At 35.8% G+C, this 24151-nt stretch overlaps 1 protein-coding gene across 1 annotated transcript in view; it reads right to left on the reverse strand.

The window, feature by feature from the left end:
* MLIP (muscular LMNA interacting protein) overlaps window positions 1-24151 on the reverse strand; it is a 171768-nt gene that overhangs the window by 60847 nt on the left and 86770 nt on the right. The gene's annotated exons all lie outside the window — the stretch shown is intronic.

Raw genomic sequence — 24151 nt, forward strand, 5'->3', positions numbered from 1 at the left:
ACAGAACAAGGAAATCACAAGAGGGAAGTCCTGAATCTACAAAGAAAATTCACAAGAAAGGCCTATATATATATATACGCATCATAAAAGAAAAGGGCTACTATTTTGCAGATCTTTTTTAAGCACCTCTTATATTCCTGAAATTTTTAATGTAAGATAATAAATTGACAGTGATTATCCTACAGTAAAACCTCTTAGGGGATAAACCTTCTAAAATAAAACCTGTTTTATTCACCTTTGAGACCTCAGCATCAAGCATAATGCCTAATAGAGCAGATGTTTAATGCAGTAACAATTGAATTTTCAAAGGAATATAATATTTTCAATGAGGTCAAGAATGCCATTAGTAATGAATGAATGTGTTTGGCTTTGTGTGAAATGGAAATTCAGTACAAAATAATGCACATTGCTCAAAATGACATTCAACTAAACAGGTAAATTCAAATTTTAAGACTATACAATTAATGTTTCTTTTCATGTAAGCTGAATTGATTTTGCCAAAGCCATGTATTTTTAAGCCACTGATGGGTTTTCTAAAATTTATGCTGAATGTGTTTGCTGTATCAGTAGATGCCCCCACAATGGGTTCAAACTTACTTTAAAAACTTGCTTCAAAACTTACTTTAAAAAACTCTTAGAAAATTTTAAGCAGGTTAGAAAGTTAAATTCTCGGGTTTTTAAGTTTGTAAAAATGAGGGGTTTTAACCTTATGTACCTTGAAAATGTGACTAAAAGTGTTTTATTTTATTAGTTTCTTGTTTGTGCTTCAAGTGTTTATTTTATATATCAAGCAATTACAAATATACATTCTCATTTCACACACACAGACTACAAACACAAACTTATTAAAAAGATAGCATCCTATATACAGTGTTCTGCATCTTATTTGTTTGAGGTTTTTTTTTTTTCCATTTGATTACAGTTTTGGAACATTTCTATATCAGTACATGAAAGCTATGGATTCCCTATAACACACATTACTGAGTTATCTCACTGATGATAATCATCATTCAGTGATTCTCTTGGAAGTCCCAGGTATATCACCTAAAATATTAAATCACCTAACACAGTCATAAATTTATCTCTTCTTTGCCAGTTTTTATACTTTTCAGGACTTGCTTTTGTCTAATCCCATTGGCTATTGCCTCTAACATTATTATTATTAAATAATAGTCACGTTAATGTGCAATTTAATGGAAGGGTTGTAGTATTTGCCCACTAAAGATGGCTTTTAGATTAAAATGTATTCTAATTGTGTTTTATTTCTCAATCAACTATTTCATTATTTTATCAACAACTAATTAATCAGTGTGGAAAAGGATTAATATGAAAATTGAGTAGTAAGCACAAAGACTAGCTGCGTAAGAAAAAGACAGCATTGTTATTGATAGTTGACAGTGCCTAGGAAGAGGAGCTGAACAGTCTCTGGTTTATAGTCTGGCTTCAGCTTTTTTTGTTTTCCTTGAATGTTTATTAAAAATTTATTTATTTATCTTTATTGAAGTATAGTTGATTTACAATATCGTGTTAGTTTGGGAGGACAGCAAAATGATTCAGTTATACATACATATATCTATTTTTTTCAGATTCTTTTCCTTTATAGGTTATTACAAAACACTGAGTATAGTTCCCTGTGCTATATAGTAGGTCCTAGCTGTTTATCTCTTTTATATACAGTAGTGTGTATATGTTAATGTCACACTCCTAATTTATCCCTCCCCCCACCTTTTCCCTTTGGTAACCATGAGTTTGTTTTCTATGTCTGTGGGTCTGTTTCTCTTTTGTATATAAGTTCATTTGTATCATTTTTCTCGGATGGTTCAAGAATCCATTGTGAGAATGTCAGGAGGCAGCCTGTAGTGATCTAGAGGAATCCAAGAGTTCCTTATAGGGAGCAATCTAACCAAGGTCTAACCAATCCAGAGGGAAAAGTTTGAAGAGGGTGTGCTGCTCTGTGTTCTACGCTTCTAAGCTCTCTGGGCTAACCTCCATCTCTCAGGAGTCAGTCAAACCTGAACACTTCTGTAGGGTCAGATGGTATCAGCTATTCCAGGCAGCTGGGCAGGGAGGAGAGAGCAGAATTTTATCAGCATTTGCACAGGCCAAAGAGAGCTAAGAATCTTGGACAAGCTCACTTGAGCACTGACTGTGGTCAGGACTGTACAAAGCAGAAAGGACCCTTGGTGGTGACAACCTCTACAGGTATGTCACTGGCGGCACGTTTTCCAATCTGTGCTGCTCGTCTTCTATGCTTTGTGTATGTTGTTATCCTGCGATTCTTTTTACCGTCGTCCTGGGAATTTGCTTCGCTTTTCTCTTGTGTTTGATCTCCTGTTTCCGGTAGCCCATGTTTCTTCTTTTCCATGTTTCTTCTCATTCACTGGGCCTTAAAGGAGCTTCCTGGGAAAATGGAATTTGGGAAGCCAATTTTTGACACCTTGCATGTTGAAAATTTTGCTCTGTCCTTGCATAATTTTTTGGACGAAATCATTTAATTTTTTTGGATTAAATCATTTAATATTTAAAATTAAATCCAAAATTCTAAGTTGCAAAATAATTTCCTTCAGAATTTTGAAAGTATTGTTACACTGTAATAGTGTTATTACACTGTTACTATTTTACACACTTTTTTCAAAAACATATTTTTTTATGTATCATTTCTACAGCTTTTCTGTTTTACAGTTATTTTTGTCAATTCTTATCAGTTCCTTTCTTTTACTTTTCATATGTGCAGGAGATCTTACTGTTCTTTAATTTTCCAAATTGAATATTTAATTGATTTATTTTTATTCTCTTATTCATTAAACATATTTAGAGTTATAAATTTTCTTCCAAGGGCTATTTTAACCATATTCCATAAGTTATAATAGATGATTTTTTCATTGTCTTTTTCCCCAAATAGAAATTTTATTTTGAATTTCCCCTTTAATAAAATAATTTGTTAAAGAGCAAATTTTTCAACATACAGATGGCAGGGACTTTTTGTGTTTTCTAAATTTGTTATTAATTTATAAAATTTTTGTGATCAGAGAAATTTCTCTGTATTATTTTTATCTTGGCAGTTAATAATTTTTTTATTGAGGTAGAGTTGATTTACAATATTATATAAATTTTAGGTGTACAACATTGTGATTCACAATTTTAAAGATTATACTACATTTATAGTTATTATAAAATATTGGCTATATTCCCTGTGCTCTACAATGTATCTTTGTAGCTTATTTATTTTATACATAGTAGTTTGTACTCTTAATCCCCTACCCCTATCTTGTATTACTTTTATCATGGCAACTAAAAGCTTTTCCTTTGGGTCCTAACCTCAATACATGGTTGGGTTTTGTGAAGAGTCCACAGATATGCAAAAGAAAAGTTTTTGTTTTGGTTTGGTTTTTTTGCAAGATACAGAGCCCAACTACATATATATTAATTCAATTTACTTTAGAGGATCTATTTATACCTACTGTCCTATGTAATCTATCAAAAACTATAAAATGAGTTAAAGTATTTTGCCACAAATATAGTTTCACTTTTTCTCATCCTATCTCTTGCTTTTGCCTTATGAGCATTGATGTTATATTTTAATGTTTAGATACTCTAATGATTGTATTTTCCATGTAAAGTTTATCCTTTAGCATATAAGGGGGTCTTGTTTGTCTTGTTTAAGGAAATTTTGGTCTGAATTCAACTTTCCCATTCTGAACATTATAACCTCTCCTTTCTTTTTGTTTGTAGCACCTAGAACACTTTGTTATCCTCAGCTGTTCTCAATCACTTGGTTTAACAGTCCCAGCTTAAAGACTGCTTTTGTTTGTTATCTAATCTAGGAAGTTTTTCTTTTCCCTTTTTTAAAAATGTATTTATCTCCATAGTAAAGGAATCTTTCCTAGACCATAAATTTTTGCAAGAGGTTCATATGAGGAAGGGACCACTGCCTGAGATTGTCTTTGTGCTCCAAAGATACAGGCTTTGGGGTGTGAGTCTGTTTAGTCTTTATTTTTCCTCAAACAATGAAGACTGTCAGCTATACAGTATTTTACATAGCAACTTATCTGTGTCCAGGCTGTCACAGAAAGAGAGAGCCTCCTGCAAATATGACTTCCTCTGTGTTTCACTCTATAGCCTTACCTCCTCTGCTTCCTAGAACAAAATCAGTTCAGGAATCTTCTGCTGCCAACATATGCACCCATGCAAACACAAGGGATTGGGGGTTTGCATGTTAAGGTGTATCCCACACATCCAAGATGGGCATTTTCCCAAAGAACAGTGATTTCATTAAATTCACTTATTTTAGAGAATAAAATATATTCTGACTTATTTCTGGCTTATTTTTCCTTTAAGTCTGAAAAAATGATTTTATTAAAGTCACTTATTTTAGAAAATAAAATATGTGCTGAATTATTTTTCCTTTAAGTCTGAAAAAAAGTCACTCAAATATTTCATATTTAGAACTCAAATGCTATAAATTGAGAATATTTTTAAATTTATACTTTGATCCAGCTGCATAATAAAATTCCAATATAATGTAATTTGCTTATTCTTACTTTTTCAAATCTTCAGTGGCATTTTCTATGCATTTTCTAATGGTATTTGATACAAAGGAATGAATTTCAGTTCACCCTTCTTTTGTTTTCTATGTATTATATTATGATGTTTACTGTAGCAGGAAGAACACATGTACCCCCAATTAAATTGTGTTTTCAATTTTTCCCTTATTAAGATTCCTCATAAAAGACTCCCAACATTTACTTAAGCAAAACTTTAAAAATTATAATATTGAGTACTCTTTGTCTTTAAACATTCCTGAAAATTGAACATCATTTCCAAGCCCCAGATGCCTACTTTGGAAATGCCTTACTAATTATGATGTCATAATACAATTTTTAGTTAAAATTCAAGGCAAAAATATAAGGTTAGGGCTAGGTATGTTAATAATGAAAGTAGTTATGAAACAGAAACAGACTCACAGACATAGAGAACAGACTTGTGTTTGCCAAGGGTGGGAGGTGGGGGAGAGGAATGCATTGGGAGTTTGGGATTAGAAGATACAAACTATTATATGTAGGATGAATGAACAACAAGGTCCTACTGTATATAGAACAGGGAACTATATTCAGTATGCTGTGATAAACCATAATGAAAAAGAATATGAAGAAGAATATAGTGTATAACTGAATCACTTTGCTGTACAGCAGAAATTAACACAAAATTGTAAATCAACTATACTTCAATAAAATTTAAAAAATTAATGAAAGCAGATATAAAATCTTATTGCAAATAATTTCAAAATTTCAAAAACTTAGCCTACTTCTTGTCAAATTCCAGTAGGTTAACACTGATAAATATACAACTTATATTAATGGCTGATAACATGCTTATCTAGACCTAGGTGTTATGTGATGACCTCTGTCATTTCTTATTGTTTATGTCTATATGAATAGGAGAATATTCAATCTAGATTATTTTGCAGGAGTTTTTTTAGTAAAGTTATGGTCTCACTCTCTGAAGATTATTTTAGTCAAAAATAATTGAAATGATAAGTCATATACCCAGTTGGGCACATTAATGGCGATAGGGTGCAACAGGCTTAAGGAATAGCCAACTGAGGACTCTTTGTCCATTGCACCAAGTTTGAAAGGCACGACCCTTTTTTTTCCCCTCAGGACTATACTTATTAGATTCTTGTAGTTGAAAGAATCTCAATGATGGTGGAAAGTAGGGGATGGGGCAAGAGAACCTTACTCAGGAAATCTAACCTAGAATATACATGAGCTGTGTCTAGCATTCAGAACTACAAAAGAGACCAATGTAAAATCATATACATCAGGAAAACTTAAAATCTTTTTTACTGCTTTAGGTTAGGAGTTGGCCAACTTTTTCTGTAAAGGCCCCGATACTGTATTTCTTTTTTAACATCTTTATTGGAGTATGATTGCTTTACAATGGTGTGTTAGTTTCTGTTGTATAAAAAAGTGAATCAGCTATACATATACATATATCCCCATATCTCCTCCCTCTTGCATCTCCCTCCCATCCTCCCTATCCCACCCCTCTAGGTGGTCACAAAGCACTGAGCTGATCTCCCTGTGCTATGCGGCTGCTTCCCACTAGCTATCTATTTTACATTTGGTAGCGTATATAGTCCATGCCACTCTCTCACTTCGCCCCAGCTTACCTTTCCCACTCCCCGTGTCCTCAAGTCCATTCTCTACATCTGCATCTTTATTCCTGCCCTGCGCCTAGGTTCTTCAGAACCATTTTTTTTTTTTTAGATTCCATATTTATGTGTTAGCATACAGTATTTGTTTTTCTCTTTCTGACTTACTTCACTCTGTATGACAGACTTTAACTCCATCCACCTCACTACAAATAACTCAATTTCGTTTCTTTTTATGGTGAGTAATATTCCATTGTATATATGTGCCACATCTTCTTTATCTATTCATCTGTCGATGGACACTTAAGTTGCTTGCATGTCCTGGCTATTGTAAATAGAGCTGCAATGAACATTGTGGTACATGACTCTTTTTGAATTATGGTTTTCTCAGGGTATATGCCCAGTAGTGGGATTGCTGGGTCGTATGGTAGTTCTATTTTTAGTTTTTTAAGGAACCTCCATACTGTTCTCCATAGTCTCTGTATCAATTTACATTCCCACCAACGGACAGGTCATCCAAAATGAAAATAAATAGGGAAACACAAGCTTTAAATGTCACATTAAACAAGATGGACTTAATTGATATTTATAGGACATTCCATCCAAAAACAACAGAATACACTTTATTCTCAAGTGCTCGTGGAACATTCTCCAGGATAGATCATATCTTCAGTCACAAATCAAGCCCTGGTAAATTTAAGAAAATTGAAATCATATCAAGTATCTTTTCTGACCACAACACTATGAGACTAGATATCAATTACAGGAAAAAATCTGTAAAAAATACAAACACATGAAGGCTAAACAATACACTACTAAATAACCAAGAGATCACTGAAGAAATCAAAGAGAAAATCAAAAAATACCTAGAAACAAATGACAATGAAAACACGATGACCCAAAACCTATGGGATGCAGCAAAAGCAGTTCTAAGAGGGAAGTTTATAGCAATACAATCCTACCTCAAGAAACAAGAAACATCTCACATAAACAACTTCACCTTACACCTAAAACTATTAGAGAAAGAAGAACAAAAAAAACCCAGATACTGTACTTTGTAGGCTTTGCAAACCATATATTCTGTCACAATTACTACTTCTATGATAGCGTGAAAGCAGCCTCAGATAACACATAAATGAATAAGCATGACTGTGTGCCAATAATGCTTTATGGAAGAGGTGGTGAATCAGATCTGACCCACGGGCTATAGCTTCTAAACCTAAAGGTTTGAAAACAACACACATTAATAAAATCTTTTTTACGTTTGACCTGCACCCTACCTCCCTTCCAATGAATTATCTTGAGGTTGGTACATTTTTCTTTGGAGATCACTATTCGAAATGATTCCTGAAAATGAACATCATTCTACCCTGCTTTGGTATTCAATAGATGAATCTCATAAGGTCCTCGTTTTTGAGGGAAGAACAGGAATCGTAAAATTCTCTTGTATGTGTTTTTATCAGTGAGAGATGTAACATAGTTGTTTCCCATAAAATCCTTACAGTGCTTTTCACTTACTTGAGAATTGTCTTTTTCAATATAAAAATACTTAGAACAAATTTTTCAAAAGAAAAGAAGCTTTATTTAAGAGCTTTGTTTTTAAAATGGAATTGACAATTTGGCTTGATTATCATATCCTGCAAAACTTCAAGAACACACAAAGTTATGAAGCAAATAATATCTTTGTTCATTAGAGAAAGATTACCAAAAACATGCAGAGAATAAATTGATTTAGCTTTATTTGTTAAAAGAACTACAGAGCCAGTAGAATTAGATATTGACAGAGACATCATAAAAGTAATGCTATAGCAATAACTGATGCATTCATCACTCTAGAAGAAGCCCACTTTCTACTCAACCATCAAGTCAAATTGTTTAACCATAAAAGCTGTTTCCATTGCAACACCAAAGGGCATTGGAATGCATATGGGTTCTTCATTAAAGCCTACACATCTGAGGCTCTTTTGTTCTACCTGTTTTTTTAAAGTTACCTCCTTTCCTGTGGTTTGGTAGTGAAAGGTGAAAATCCATTTTCCCCTTGCTCTCACTGTCCCCTCTGCACACCACACACAGTTATCTGTGCCTTTTGAAACTCAGAGCACCACTGCGTGAAATTACTGGAGCCTTTAACTCCACCCTTTCTTCCCGCTTCTCACCTCTTTGGGAAAATGACACTTCTTTTTTTTTTTTTTAACAACACATTTTTAAATGCAGCACTTATATTCAGCTTTTCTTTCCTGCCTGGAGCCTATAGTAATCCAAAAGCAGAATTTTAGCATTTCTGCTAAAGTTTTAATTTAAAACAACACCCCGTCCATAAAGTCAAGGACGATTACAATGTATTTCTTAAAGAGTGCTTCCTTCAGCCAGAGGTATCAACATTTTACAGACATGATCACAGAAACTCCAAATTACTAAGAAGAGATTCTAATCATCTACATTTCACTAAGATCAAGCCAAGATAAGTTAGGTCTCTTAATTTCGAACATATGGCATAACTTCTTGCTTATCAGTCCTAATTTTAAAGCATCCATGTGCATTTTAAAAACAGACATACTTAAAGCAACACATCTATTTCAGATCCTGACTTGAACCAAAAAATTTGAACTTGTTAAATATGAAAAAGCTAGCATACGCTTACCTACTCCGAATTCCCTATCAAAAAAAAATTAAAGGACTAAAACATAATTGTGAAGATAGGATTTGGATTATTTAGTTCTGAAAGTTTGTGGTTGTCTGAAAGCAAGTTTCACAGAGCAGATAACATAGATAAAGTGTGAAGATATTTGACTGAGACATGCTCAAGGGAAAAGAAAGAGGAAGTATTTCATAATCAATCACAGTGGGCACTAGAGCATGAAAATGCTGAGTTTTATGTTTTTCTATACATATAGTTTAATTCTCATCCTACATTCTGACATGGATGCATTTGGGGGAAAAGGTGCAATTTAAGTTGAAGAAGTTAGAAAGTAACACAGAAAAGAGGCTTCTCTGATTTCTCATCATGGTGGGAAGAAAGAAGAGAATGTATTTGGTGACCCTTTAGTAGGAAGTCAACTCCTTTCTTCCAAAATTATAGTGCTCCTAAAAGAAATGATAACAACAGTAAACATTTAAAAATTTGCATTCCCTTTAAAGTGTCCAGAGCTCTTTCACAGTGACTGTTTCATTTAATCATGAATGGGTATGAGTATGGGTACCATTAGAAATGAGATTAGTAGCCCCATTTTTCGAGGATGAAACTGAAGTTCAGAGAGTTGACTGATCTTCTCAGGATCACACCAAGCCCATGTTCTTTCCATTGCATTCTATCATAATGTTTCTCTCCTTTTCAGGAAACAGGAAAGTTACCGCTGGAGCAGTAGGCTCCAGTAACCAATAGTCAAGGTAGGGTCTCTTAATGGATTAGGCAACTAGAGGGCCAGGTCATGGAGTGTGTAGCCTGAGTGTGAAGTAGACAGGTCAGAGTGAGAAAGTACAGAGGGTTGCAGAGAAGGTTAAGAGTAGCAGGAAGGAGACAGAGACTGAGGTTCAGATATTTAGAACGCACTAGAATCTAAGCTCCATGGGATCAAAGATATTGTCTGCTTTGTTTCCTGAGAAAGCACCCATATCTTTTTTGGCACAAACATAAATGACTGGATGCTAAGAAGAGACAGAAGGGAAGTGAATGTGGAGAGAAGTAGCGACACCATCCATCAGGGACACCATCCACAGCAAGGACTACAAGCCCGGAATACTTTCCAGTCCTTTCTCCCCTACACTCCTGTGCTCTGTGGTCCTTCCACCAACATGGGCAGCTAAGGCTTAATACCATCTTCATATCTCAGGGTAGGATTTTGGTGGTGACTGTTAAAACTGAATTTCAAAGAGAAATTCAGTACATTTAATGTACAAGATACATTAAATGTAGCCTCCATATTGTTCACGTTAGCAAAGCGTTATAATTTTAAAGAAAAATGATCTTGTGGTTTTTTAATATCCTGAGGTTTTGTTCCTTTGAATATACTATTGTTTTACCAAGAAATTTAAGTGAAAGTGTTGATGTTCAGCAACTAATTTGTGTTTCCTGTACACAGCCTGTCACCCAGTCTAAAATCACCTTTCAGAGAGATCTAGAAAGGCAAAAATTATCCCCAAAGTTCGTTACAAGGATTATCCCATAGTCTTTTGTGATTATGAAACAAAGGAATCAAAGCATGGTGTCTTCTACACTTAAAGAATGCAGAAACAAGAAATCCAGACACAGCCAAGACTTCACTTTCATTATAGAAAGCATCTTTGTTTAAATTTTAGGTTGCCTACTTAGCCTTCCTATTCAGGATATTTGCAATGGAAATAGTTGTCAAGTTTGCCAATGTAAAAGAAGGAAAAAAGTAATTTAAGTAGCAAATACCAGGACCCTGATACAGGCTGTTATATATGTGTGTCTTTTATATGAACACACACACACACACACATATATAAATTTATATATGTATATATAAATTTAATTTTGAAAAGAAATCATTTCTCTCCCGGGGATTTTAGTTTAAGGAAAAGCAAAGCAAAGTATAGTTATTCAAAGGGAAATAATTACAATGAATCATATTGATGATTTCTTATTACTCCACAAATAGGAAGTAAATAGGACATGATTTTTTTAAAAAGGAAAAAATCAAAATAAAAGAAAATATTCCCTACCCCAAATTTCTCAATCAAAAAGAAAAGAATCAAAGTAAACTCTATGGGTGTAGAACTAGTCTTATTTGTCACGATTTTGACCTAGACAATAGATTATAAGATTTTCCATCTCTCCAAAGTTATGACCTGATTAATACTTGCTCTTTTTTTTTTTTTTTTTTTTGATCATCTAAGGATGTGAAATATCAGAAGGGTTCCAGTAATATTTAAGGGCATGAGCACAGAATTTCAGGGTAAGGAGGTACCTTCGAAAGTACTTCATACAACACACTCATTTTGCAGATGTGTAATTAAATCCAGGATCAGGAATGACTTAGTCCAACAGCATGCATTTTAAGAGTTAACATCAGACTGCCTGACTTTTTTAAATTTCTCTTTCAGTTAATTGTCCTGACACCTAACAATTGGGGAAATACAAGAAAGAGAAATGTCTAGAAAAGTGGTGAAGCCATAATTTTGCTGACATAGAGCCAAGGAAAATGTATGTCCCTTGTCAAACAGGACTATCATTATGAGTAGAGGCTCCATGGAATGTGGAAATTCTCGTAAATGGAGGCTTACTTACCTCCTTTGTGTAAATCAAATAGGGAAAAGTTCTTAGTTCAAACACAAAAGAAGGCACCTAATCAATGTTGGTTGAAAGGAAATGCCCCTGGCAGGGGTAGCTTTGAGCATCATTAGTCATAGAATTCTTGGAGCTGGAAGGGAGGCAAGAGGTGGGCTAGTCCAGGGTCTCTCAACCCCAGCATTAGTGACATTTGGGGTAGGCTAAGTCTTTGCTGTGGGGGACTGTCCTGGATACTGTAGGATGTTTAGCAGCATCCTTGGCCTCTATCCACTGGGTGCCAGCAGCATGCCCAGCCCCAGTCATGACAGTAATGTCTGGGGCAAAGTCATGCCAGTTGAGAACCACTGGTCCCCTCATTTCACAAACGCACTGAGTAGAACTGGTTAACCACACAATCACAACTAGAACACACACTTCAGAGCTTTTTCTGAAAAACCAACCTGCCCTAGTTCCCCTTTGGTTCAATTATGTATCATAATGAATAAGGGCATCAGATCTTGCATGAATGTGGTTTCTGAAATGTGAAGTGAAACTAGCCTGACTTTATTATATGCTGCAAAGGGCCAGTCCATCTATCAAATGCAATTCATGAGGGCCTAATACTTCCCAAAAGCCATTAAGCCACAGATTGAGAAAAACACCTCTATTTTTCTGAGCCTACCCTATGGGATAAATATCATATATACTTGCTTTTACTTGAGCAGGTAAAATATGCTAAGCCTCTCAGCTCTACTGGACAAAGATAACTGACAATCTGGTTCCTGGTAAGTTGTTTCTTACCAAATGCATTTTCTGTTTTCAAGGAAAAGTAAGGTAAAAAATATTAAAGATCTAAAGGTTCATAAAACAAATTCGTATTCGGATGGCTGGGCTACAGTAGATTAAATTTCACTTAGGATGTCTAGATTTGGAGGTTAGAACATTATTTTTAAAAACTCTAAAAACCTACCAGCTCTCCCATCTCAAAGGAATCACTAGTTTTGAACTTACAAATTTACTACAGATTGTTCTTTTCACACAGCCTTTGAGATAAAGAAAAATACATTTTTAATCCTGGCTTTTTTTTTCCCATATATTTATTTTAAATCACTTGCTTCACTAACTTGATTTCAGTTTTCACAGGTTGGACTTCTAAAGTTGTCTTTGGTTTCTTTAATGGAACTTAAAAAATAGTTTATTTACTAGTTTTAGCTCTCTGTTTCATTCTGTCCTATGCACCCACTTGATTGCCCTTCTCATTTGGATGTTTTGTTTTCTCTGCCAAAATGACAAACTCACAGTTATTTTATCTTAGATCACAGTGAGGAAGAGAAAGTTTCCAAATCTCTTCATATGACTCAGCTTCAAACTTCTATATCTTGCTGTGACCTTTACATTTGTCATCATGCAAAGCTGGCCTAATCTCACCCACACTTTAAAATATCTAACAATCTCTCCAATGGTTAGAGATTATAACATTTATTCTAGACACTTCAATCTTAGCATTTATATTCAAAGAATACATCCAGTTTTTTACTACATCCTCCTCTAAATATATTCTACCTAGACTCCATTTCTCATAGGTCAAAGAAAATGTTCATTAGAGAAAAGAAAACCACAAGCCCCTCACTCTGGTTGCATTTCCTACATACATTTATTGATAACTAGCCCCCAAATTATGTTAAGGAACTTGTAGAATTGAATCTGTTTAGAGGGGGATGGAGGAGATCATTGTAGACAATGTCCTGGGAGAGGTGCCACATACAGTATAAAAGACAAAACTATACCAAAGCCATGTTGTTGTCACCATATAGTTCTATTCACAAGCTGACATTGACTCAAAGTTCAAGAAGTTTTGAGAAATAGACTCCTCTGAAGTAAAACATAAGAACACACCTTTTTTCTTGCCAACAAATAAAACGAACTTTCTAAACTTTGAATAATATTTATTTTGGCTATTACTTAAAATTATTTTTACACAGCTACCTTCTCCTCTTAAAATTCTGTTGTCTGATACTTTTCAGGTGAAACCAATAGAGAATTTTAAACTCTGTTTTAACAAAACCTTATTTTAAGTACTATTTGTCTTGCCTTTCCCTGGCTTTTCTCACACAGATATAAAGAAAAAAAAACCCTTACTTTAAAACCATAATATACAAAAAGTTTTAAATAAAAATAAAATAAAACAAATTTTTTTTTTAATTTTAAAAAATTGAAGAAAAGAAACTTAGCCTTCCAAATAGAAGTAATAAAAGTTTAGGTATAATGACCACAGCCTTTTATTTCATAAACTTCAACCCTATTAGATGTAGATAAAAATGAAAATAAAGATTGAATTCAACCAAAGCAAAAAACAAAAAAAAAGGAATATAATTTACATGAGAGGTTCTAAATATGGTAATCATCACCTCTCATAAATAAAGATATCTGGGGACATCACGAGTTAACAAAACATAAGACATATTTATATAAAGCTTTCAGATTATCATTGTTTCCCAATAGACTGGGGTACAGTCAGACACTACATATTCACCAATTTGTTAAACAACTAATGCTTCAAAGCTTAACTAATCATTAGAATTCAGTTGCTTAACTAATTATTAGAATTATTCCATCTATTATGATAGAAGTGGCAAATAGGTCTTCTTTGTGTGTCTCTTTTAAAGCAAGTAAAAAGACTCCCTCTTTTGAGAGCACCAGAATCACAATTAACTGCTGAACCATCATCGACAGGAAAACACTGGAACTCATCAAAAAAGATACCCCACATCCAGAGAAAAAGGAGAAGCCACAATGAGATGGTAGGAGGGGCACAATCACAATAAAATCAAATCCCATAACTGCTGGTTGGGTGACTCACAAACTGGAGAACATTTATATCACAGAAGTCCACCCACTGGAGTGAAGGTTCTGAGCCCCACATCAGGCTTCCCAACCTGAGGGTCCAGCAATGGGAGAAGGAATTCCTAGAGAATCAGACTTTGAAGGCTAGTGGGATTTGATTGCAGGACTTCAACAGGACTGGGAGAAACAGAGATTCTACTCTTGGAGGGCACACACAAAGTAGTGTGTGCATCGGGACCCAGGGGAAGGAGCAGTGACCCGATAGGAGACTGAACCAGACCTACCTGCTAGTGTTGGAGAGTTTCCTGAAGAGTCTGTCTTTCACCATGAGGACAAGAACACTGACAGCAGAAGTTCTGGGAAGTAATCCTTGGTGGGAGCCCTCCCAGAATCCACCATTAGCCCCATCAAAGAGCCGGGTATGATCCAGTGTTGGGTCACCTCAGGCCAAACAACCAACAGGGAGTGAATCCAGCCCCACCCATCAGCAGACAAGAAGATTAAACTTTTACTGAGCTCTGCCCACCAGAGCAACACCCAGCTCTACCCACAACCAGTTTCTCCCATCAGGAAACTTACAAAAGCCTCTTAGATAGCCTCATCCACCAGAGGGCAGATAGCAGGAGCAAGATGAACTACAATCCTACAGCCTTTGGAACAAAAACCACATTCACAGAAAGATAGACAAGATGAAAAGGCAGAGGGCTATGTACCAGATGAAGGAACAAGATAAAACCCCAGAAAAACAACCAAATGAAGTGGAGATAGGAAAACTTCCAGAAAAAGAATTCAGAATAATGATAGTGAAGATAATCCAGGACCTCAGAAAAAAAATGGAGGCAAAGATTTAGAAGAGGCAAGAAATGTTTAACAAAGACCTAGAAGAATTAAAGAACAAACACCTAGAAGAATTAAAGAACAAACAAACAGAGATGAACAATACAATAACTGAAATGAAAAATACACTAGAAGGAATCAATAGCAGAATAACTGAGGCAGAAGAACGGATAAGTGAACTGGAAGACAGAATGCTGGAATTCACTGCCGCAGAACAGATTAAAGAAAAAAAAATGAAAAGAAATGAAGACAGCTTAAGAGACCTCTGGGACAACATTAAATGCAACAACATTCGCATTATAAGAGTCCCAGAAGGAGAAGAGAGAGAGAAAGGACCCGAGAAAATATTTGAAGAGATTATAGTTAAAAACTTCCCTAACGTGGGAAAGGAAATAGCCACCCAACCACCCAACCCCAGGAAGTGCAGACAGTCCCAGGCGGGATAAACCCAAGGAGAACCACGCCAAGACACATAGTAATCAAATTGACAAAAATTAAATGCAAAGAAAAATTATTGAAAGCAACAAGGGAAAATGACAAATAACATACAAGGGAACTCCCATAATGTTGACAACTGATTTTCGGTAGAAACTCTACAAGCCAGAAGGGAGTGGCATGATATATTTAAAGTGATGAAAGGGAAGAACCTGCAACCAAGATTACTCTACCCAGCAAGGATCTCACTCAGATTCGACAGAGAAATAAAAAGCTTTACAGAGAGGCAACAGCTAAGAGAATTCAGCACCACCAAACCAGCTGTACAACAAATGCTAAAGGAACTTCTCTAAATGGGAAACACAACAGAAGAAAAGGACCTTAAAAAAAAAAACACATTACAAATAAATATTGGTAATAGGAACATACATGCCGATAATTACCTTAAACGTGAACGGATTAAATGCTCCAACCAAAAGACACAGGCTCGCTGAATGGATACAACAACAAGACCCATACATATGCTGTCTACAAGAGACCCACTTCAGACCTAGGGACACATATAGACTGAAAGTGAGGGGATGGAAAAAAATATTCCATGCAAATGGGAATCAAAAGAAAGCTGGAGTAGCAACTCTCATATCAGATACACTAGACTTTAAAATAAAGAATGTTACAAGAGACAAAGAAGGACACTACATAATGATCAAGGGATCAATCCAAGAAGAAGATATAACAATTATAAATATATATGCACCCAACATAGGAGCACTTCAATACATAAGGCAACTGCTAACAGCTATAAAAGGGGAAATCAACAGTAACACAATAATAGTGGGGGACTTTAAGACCTCACTTATATCAGTGGACAGATCATCCAAACAGGAAATTAATAAGGAACCACAGGCTTTAAATAACACAATAGACCAAATAGATTTCATTGATATTTATAGGGCATTCCGCCCAAAAACAGCAGATTACACTCTCTTCTCAAGTGCACATGGAACATTCTCCAGGATAGATCACATCTTGGGTCACAAATCAAGGCTCAATAAAGTTAAGAAAATTGAAATCATATCAAGCATCTTTGCTCACCACAATGCTATGAGATTAGAAATCAATTAGAGGGAAAAAAACATAAAAAACACAAACACATGGATGCTAAACAATACGTTACTAAATAACCAAGAGATCACTGAAGATATCAATGAGGAAATCAAAAAATACCTAGAGACAAGTTACAATGAAAACACGATAATCCAAACTGTATGGGACGCAGCAAAAGCAGTTCTAAAAGGGAAGTTTATAGCAATAACATCCTACCTCAAGAAACAAGAAAAATCTAAAATAAACAACCTAACCTTACACCTAAAGCAATTAGAGAAAGAAGGAAAAAACCCCACAAAATTACTAGAAGGAAAGAAATCATAAAGATTAGAGCAGAAATAAATGAAAAAGAAACAAAGAAAGCAATAGGAAAGATCAGTAAAACTAAAAGCAGGTTCTTTGAGAAGATAAACAAAATTGATAAACCATTAGCTAGACTCATCAAGAAAAAGAGGGAGAGGACTCAAATCAATAAAATTAGAAAAGAAAAAGGAGAAGTTACAATAGACACCACAGAAATACAAAGCATCCTACGAGACTACTACAAGCAAATCTATGACAATAAAAAGACAAGCTGGAAGATATTTTCAAATTCTTAGAAAGGTATAGCCTGCCAAGACTGAATCAGGAAAAAATAGAAAATATGAACAGACCAATCACAAGTAATGAAATTGAAACTGTGATTAAAAATCTTCCAACAAAAAAAAGTCCAGGACCAGATGGCTTCACAGGTGAATTATATCAAACATTTAGAGAAGAGCTAACACCCATCCTTCTCAAACTCTTCCAAAAAATTGCAAAAGAAGGAAAACTCCCAAACTCATTCTATGAGGCCACCATCACTCTGATACCAAAACCAGAAAAAGATACTACAAAAAAAGAAAATTACAGACTAATATCACTGATGAATATAGATGCAAAAATCCTCAACAAAATACTAGCAAACAGAATCCAACAACACATTAAAAGGATCACACACCATCATCAAGTGGGATTTATCCCAGGGATGCAAGGATTCTTCAACATACGCAAATCAATCAATGTGATACACCATATTAACAAATTGAAGAATAAAAACCATATGATCTTTTCAATAGATGTAGAAAAAGCTTTTGACAAAATTCAACACCCATTTATGATAAAAACTCTCCAGAAAGTGGGCATAGAGGGAAACGACCTCAACATAATAAAGGCCATATACGACAAACCCACAGCCAACATCATTCTCACTGGTGATAAACTGAAAGCATTTCCTCTAAGATCAGGAACAAGACAAGGATGTCCACTCTTGCCACTATTATTCAACATAGTTTTGGAAGTCCTAGTCACAGCAATCAGAGAAGAAAAAGAAATAAAAGGAATACAGATTGGAAAAGAAGAAGTAAAACTGTCACTTTTTGCAGATGACATGATACTATACATAGAGAATCCTAAAGATGCTACCAGAAAAATACTAGAGCTAATCAGTGAATTTGGTAAAGTTGCAGGATACAAAATTAATGCACAGAAATCTCTTGCATTCCTATACACTAATGATGAAAAATGTGAAAGAGAAATTATGGAAACACTCCCATTTACCATTGCAACAAAAAGAATAAAATACCTAGGAATAAACCTACCTAGGGAGACAAAAGACCTGTATGCAGACAACTATAAGACACTGATGAAAGAAATTAAAGATGATACAAACAGCTGGACAGATATACCATATTCTTGGAATGGAAGAATCAGCACTGTGAAAATGACTATACTACCCAAAACAATCTACAGATTCAATGCAATCCATATCAAATTACTAATGGCATTTTTCACAGAACTAGAACAAAAAATCTTAAAATTTCTATGGAAAACAAAAAAGTCCCTGAATAGCCAAAGCAGTCTTGAGGGGAAAAAATGGAGCTGGAGGAATCAGACTCCCTAACTTCAGACTATACTACAAAGCTACAGTAATCAAGACAGTATGGTACTGGCACAAAAATAGAAATATAGATCAATGGAACAGGATAGAAAGTCCAGAGATAAACCCACGCACCTATGGTCAACTAATCTATGACAAAGGAAGCAAGGATATACAATGGAGAAAAGACAGTCTCTTCAATAAGTGGTGCTGGGAAAACTGGACAGCTATATGTGAAAGAATGAAATTAGAACACTTCCTAACACCATACAGAAAAATAAACTCAAAATGGAGAGACCTAAATATGAGCGGACACTATAAAACTCTTAGAGGAAAACATAGGAAGAACACTCTGACATAAATCACAGCAAGATCTTTTTTGATACACCTCCTAGAGTAATGGAAATAAAAACAAAAACAAACAAATGGTACCTAATGAAACTTAAAAGCTTTTGCTAAGCAAAGGAAACTACAAACAAGATGAAAAGAAAGCCCTCACAATGGGAGAAAATATTTGCAAACGAATCAATGGACAAAGGATTAATCTCCAAAATATATAAACAGCACATGCAGCTCAATATTAAGAAAACAAACAACCCAATCCAAAAATGGGCAGAAGACCTAAATAGACATCTTTCCAAAGAAGACATACAGATGGCCAAGAAGCACATGAAAAGCTGCTCAATATCACTAATTATTAGAGAAATGCAAATCAAAGCTACAGTGAGTTATCCCCTCACACCAGTCAGAACGGGCATCATCAGAAAATCTACAAACAACATATGCTGGAGAGGGTGTGGAGAAAAGGGAACCCTCTTGTACTGTTGGTGGGAATGTAAATTGATACAGCCACTGTGGAGAACAGTATGGATGTTACTTAAAAAACTAAAAATAGAACTACCTTACAACCTAGCAATCCCACTACTGGGCATATACCCAGAGAAAACCATAATTCAAAAAGACACATGCACCCCAATGTTCATTGCAGCACTATTTACAATAGCCAGGTCATGGAAGCAACCTAAATGCCCATCGACAGATGAATGGATAAAGATGATGTGGTACATATATACAATGCAATATTATTCAGCTATAAAAAGGAAAAAAATTGGGTCATTTGTAGAGAGGTGGATGGACCTAGAGACTGTCATACGGAGTGAAGTAAGTCAGAAAAAGAAAACCAAATATCGTATATTAACTCATATATGTGGAACCTAGAAAAATGGTACAGATGAACCGGTTTGTAAGGCAGAAATGGAGACACAGATATAGAGAACAAACGTATGGACACCAAGAGGGGAAAGTGTTGGGGGGGGGGTGATGAATTGGGAGATTGGGATTGGCATATATACACTAATATCTATAAAATGGATAACTAATTAGAACCTGCTGTATAAAAAATTAAAGAAAATTCTAAAATTAAAAAAATAAATAAATAAAGCAAGTAAAAATCTAAGGTTCTTAAACTTATGTAAAGCAGTGGAAGAGGGACAGGAGAAGAAATCTCCCTTAGCAATGTGGAAACCTGCAACCCTTAGTTCCTGTCTTCCTTGGTACATACACAAGGTCAAGAGAAATCTTAAAGCAATAATAATCAAAATAATGATAAATAAATAAATAAATAAATAAAAGCGATAAAAGCCTAAGTTTGATGAGGATCTCCTGTATGATTATATCCTGGAAGAAAAAGCAAATATTGTCTCTATAGGACAATTTCTTTAACATTAAAAAGTTTATTGTGTTGATAAATTATCTATTACATATCATATATAACCTGCATATGATAAATTGTCTATTACTTATTACATATAGAGGAAGGGAAGAAGGAAGGAAGGCAGGAAGTAGGAGGAAGGGAGGGACAGAGGGAGTAAGGGGAAAAGACGAAGAGAAAAACTCACAAGGATTTCATTACTTGAATAATCAAAAACAACCTGGTAACAGTTGGAGAAGCCAAATCTCTGGTCTTAACTCTTCCAAAAGAAATGTAACCCTGCAAGCAATTTCAGTTCTCTTCCCTCAAAACTATTCAGCAAACCACTTAATCATTTCTAGATCTAAAAAGGTTAACATTTTAATCTGAAAAAAATTCTTAATAAAAGGTTAATAAAAGGTATAAAAGGTATAATAATAAATACCTTAATAAAAGGTATCTTAACAAAGATAATTTTATGACAAAAGAGATTGAGCCATCTTGATTGAGAAACAAATGTTGAAAAAGTAGCAACTTGTGGCAAAGCCAGAAGTCATTCATAATAAAAGGCAATATTATCTAGTTCACCTTTTAACAAAGGTGTTTGCTCTATAATTGTAACACATGGGTGATAAGGAAGTGCAGGTGAAGGTCACAGTAAAAATATAATTTGATGTATATGTGTCCATGCCACTCTCTCACTTTGTCACAGCTACATATATACACTACCAAATGTAAAATAGATAGCTAGTGGGAAGCAGCCGCATAGCACAGGGAGATCAGCTCGGTGCTTTGTGACCACCTAGAGGGGTGGGATAGGGAGGGTGGGAGGGAGGGAGGGAGACGCAAGAGGGAAGAGATATGGGAACATATGTATATGTATAACTGATTCACTTTGTTATAAAGCAGAAACTAACACACCATTGTAAAGCAATTATACTCCAATAAAGATGTTAAATATATATATATATATATATATATATATATATATATATATATATATATATATATATATATATATATATATATATAAAATTTGATGAATAATTAGATAGAAATCTGAAAGTCACCCGCATTGTCATCAAAGTTGAATGTCAGACAGATAGTTTGGTAGGGAAGTCAGATGTCTAAGAAAACTCAGAAGAAAAGAATGTAAATACTACAATAAAGGAAATTCCCTATAATTACCTTTTTACATTCCCTGTGGTGTGAAGGAAACTCGTTAAATGGTCATTTTCACACAAAAACATGCTCTTTTCCCTACTGAAGCAAATTAAGGGGAAAATAAAATGTAAGAGGCATACATGCTGGAAAGCACTATTTCTCATTTTAAAAAAAAGAAGAAAGGAAAACATTTCCAGGAAAATCAGATGAAACTACAATACAACCCCCTTTCAATTCTGTCCACAATATTTTTATACATTTCTCTAGGGCTTCAAGAAAGAAATGACATACCTAATATCATGGGTTGAATTACTAATTTATAAAGAATGAGAGAAAAATATTTTATACCACATTTTATATAATTGAGGTTAGCAATTGCTTTTCCTACTAAGTTGAGACTCTTCAGTGCAGAAATCACTTTTGTCTAATTAAATGACCAGAAAGCAATCAATATATTTTGCAAACTCACAGGTAGTCAGATAAACAAAACACCATTCCTCTTTTTAGTATCTTCATTTTAATTAGTGAATTGATTTTCTAAGCCTCTATTCCTTCTGGATGCCCATTTGTCCAATCAATTCTATTAGTTATTTTCCAACTGTGCCTTTAGTTATCAATAGAACTATGCTTCAAAGTATATCACCATAGTTTTATATCCGTAGGTGGAGTGTGGGGATACTTTGTTACAACTCAAAAGGACCACAAATTGATATAATAATGGATTGAAAGGTAATTTCAGAGAAGCATAAGCTTCATTCTGAAGTGTCTTTGTTTAAAAATCCATCTAATATAGAAAGATGAGAGGAGACCTTCAAGATGGCAGAAGAGTAAGACGTGGAGATCACCTTCCTCCCCACAAATACATCAAAACTACATCTACATGTGGAACAACTCCTACAGAACACCTACTGAACGCTGGCAGAAGACCTCAGACTTCCCAAAAGGCAAGAAACTCCCCACATACCTGGGCAAAAGAAAAAGGATAAAACATAGACAAAAGAATAGGGATGGGACCTGCACCTCTGGGAGGGAGCTGTGAAGGAGGAAAAGTTTCCACACACTAGGAAGCCCCTTCACTGGCAGAGACAGGGGCTGGGTGGGGTGAAGCTTCGGAGCCACAGAGGAGAGTGCAGCAACAGGGTACAGAGAAAAAAGCAGAGAGATTCCCGTACAGAGGATCAGTGCTGACCAGCATTCACCAGCCTGAGAGGCTTGTCTGCTCACCTGCAGGGGCGGGAGGGTGCTGGGAGCTGAGGCTCCAGCTTCGGAGTTTAGATCCCAAGGAGAGGACTGGGGTTGGCTGCGTGAACACAGCCTGAAGGGGGCTAGTGCACCACAGCTAACCAGGAAGGAGTCCGGGAAAAAGTCTGGAACTGCCTAAGAGGCAAGAGACCATTGTTTCAGGGTGTACGAGGAGAGAGGATTCAGAGCACTGCCTAAATGAGCTCCAGAGACAGGCACGAGCCGTGGCTATCAGCGCGGACCCCAGAGACAGGCATGAAATGCTAAGGCTGCGGCGGCAGCCACCAAGAAGCCTGTGTGCAAACACAGGTCACTATCTACACCTCCCCTCCCAGGAGCCTGTGCAGCCCGCCACTGTCAAGGCCCCGTGATCCAGGGACAACTTCCCCAGGAGAACACATGGCATGCCTCAGGCTGGTGCAACGTCATGCTGGCCTCTGCTGCAGCAGGCTGGCCCCTCATTCCATACCCCTTCCTCTCCCGGGCCTGAATGAGCCAGAGCCCCCTAATCAGCTGCTACTTTAACCCCATCATGTCTGGGCAGGAACAGATGTCCTCAGGTGACCTACAGGCAGAGTCTGGGCCAAATCCAAAGCTGAACCCCAGGAGCTGTGCGAACAAAGAAGAGAAAGGGAAATTTCTCCCAGCAGCCTCAGGAGCAGCGGATTAAACCTCCAAAATCAACTTGATGTACCCTGCATCTGTGGAATACCTGACTAGACAAAGAATCATCCCAAAATTGAGGCAGTGGACTTTGTGATCAACTGTAGACTTGGGGTTTGCTTTCTGCATTTAATTTGTTTCTGGTTTTATGTTTATCTTAGTTTAGTATTTAGAGTTTATTATAATTAGTAGATTTGTTTATTGATTTGGTTGCTCTCTTCCTCCTTTCTATATATATATATTTTTTCCTTTTTCTCTTTTTCTGAGTGTGTATGTGTATGCTTCTTTGTGTGATTTTGTCTGTATAGCTTTGCTTTTACCATTTGTCCTAGGGTTCTGTCTGTCCGTTTTTTTTGTTTGTTTGTTTTTTTGTTTTTCTTTGTATAGGTTTTAGCGCTTGTTATCATTGGTGGATTTGTTTTTTGGTTTGGTTGCTCCCTTCATTCTTTCTTTCCTTTTTTTAAATTACTTTTAAATTTTTTTAAATTTTAGTAATTATTTTTTATTTTAATAACTTTATTTTATTTCTTTCTATCTTTCTTCCTTTTTTTTCTCCCTTTCCTTCTGAGCCGTGTGGCTGGCAGGGTCTTGGTGCTCCAGGCGGGTGTCAGGCCTGTGCCACTGAGGTGGGAGAGTTGAGTTCAGAACATTGGTCCACCAGAGACCTCCCAGCTCCAAATAATATCAAATGGCAAAAGCTCTCACAGACATCTCCGTCTCAACGCTAAGACCAAGCTCCACTCAATGACCAGCAAGCTACAGTGCTGGACACCCTATGCCAAACAACTAGCAAGACAGGAACACAACCCCATCCATTAGCAGAGAGGCTGCCTAAAATCATAATAAGATCACAGACACCCCAAAACACACCACCAGAAGTGGTCCTGT

This window comes from Eschrichtius robustus, chromosome 12 (assembly GCF_028021215.1).
Source record: "Eschrichtius robustus isolate mEscRob2 chromosome 12, mEscRob2.pri, whole genome shotgun sequence".
NCBI lineage: Eukaryota > Metazoa > Chordata > Mammalia > Artiodactyla > Eschrichtiidae > Eschrichtius > Eschrichtius robustus.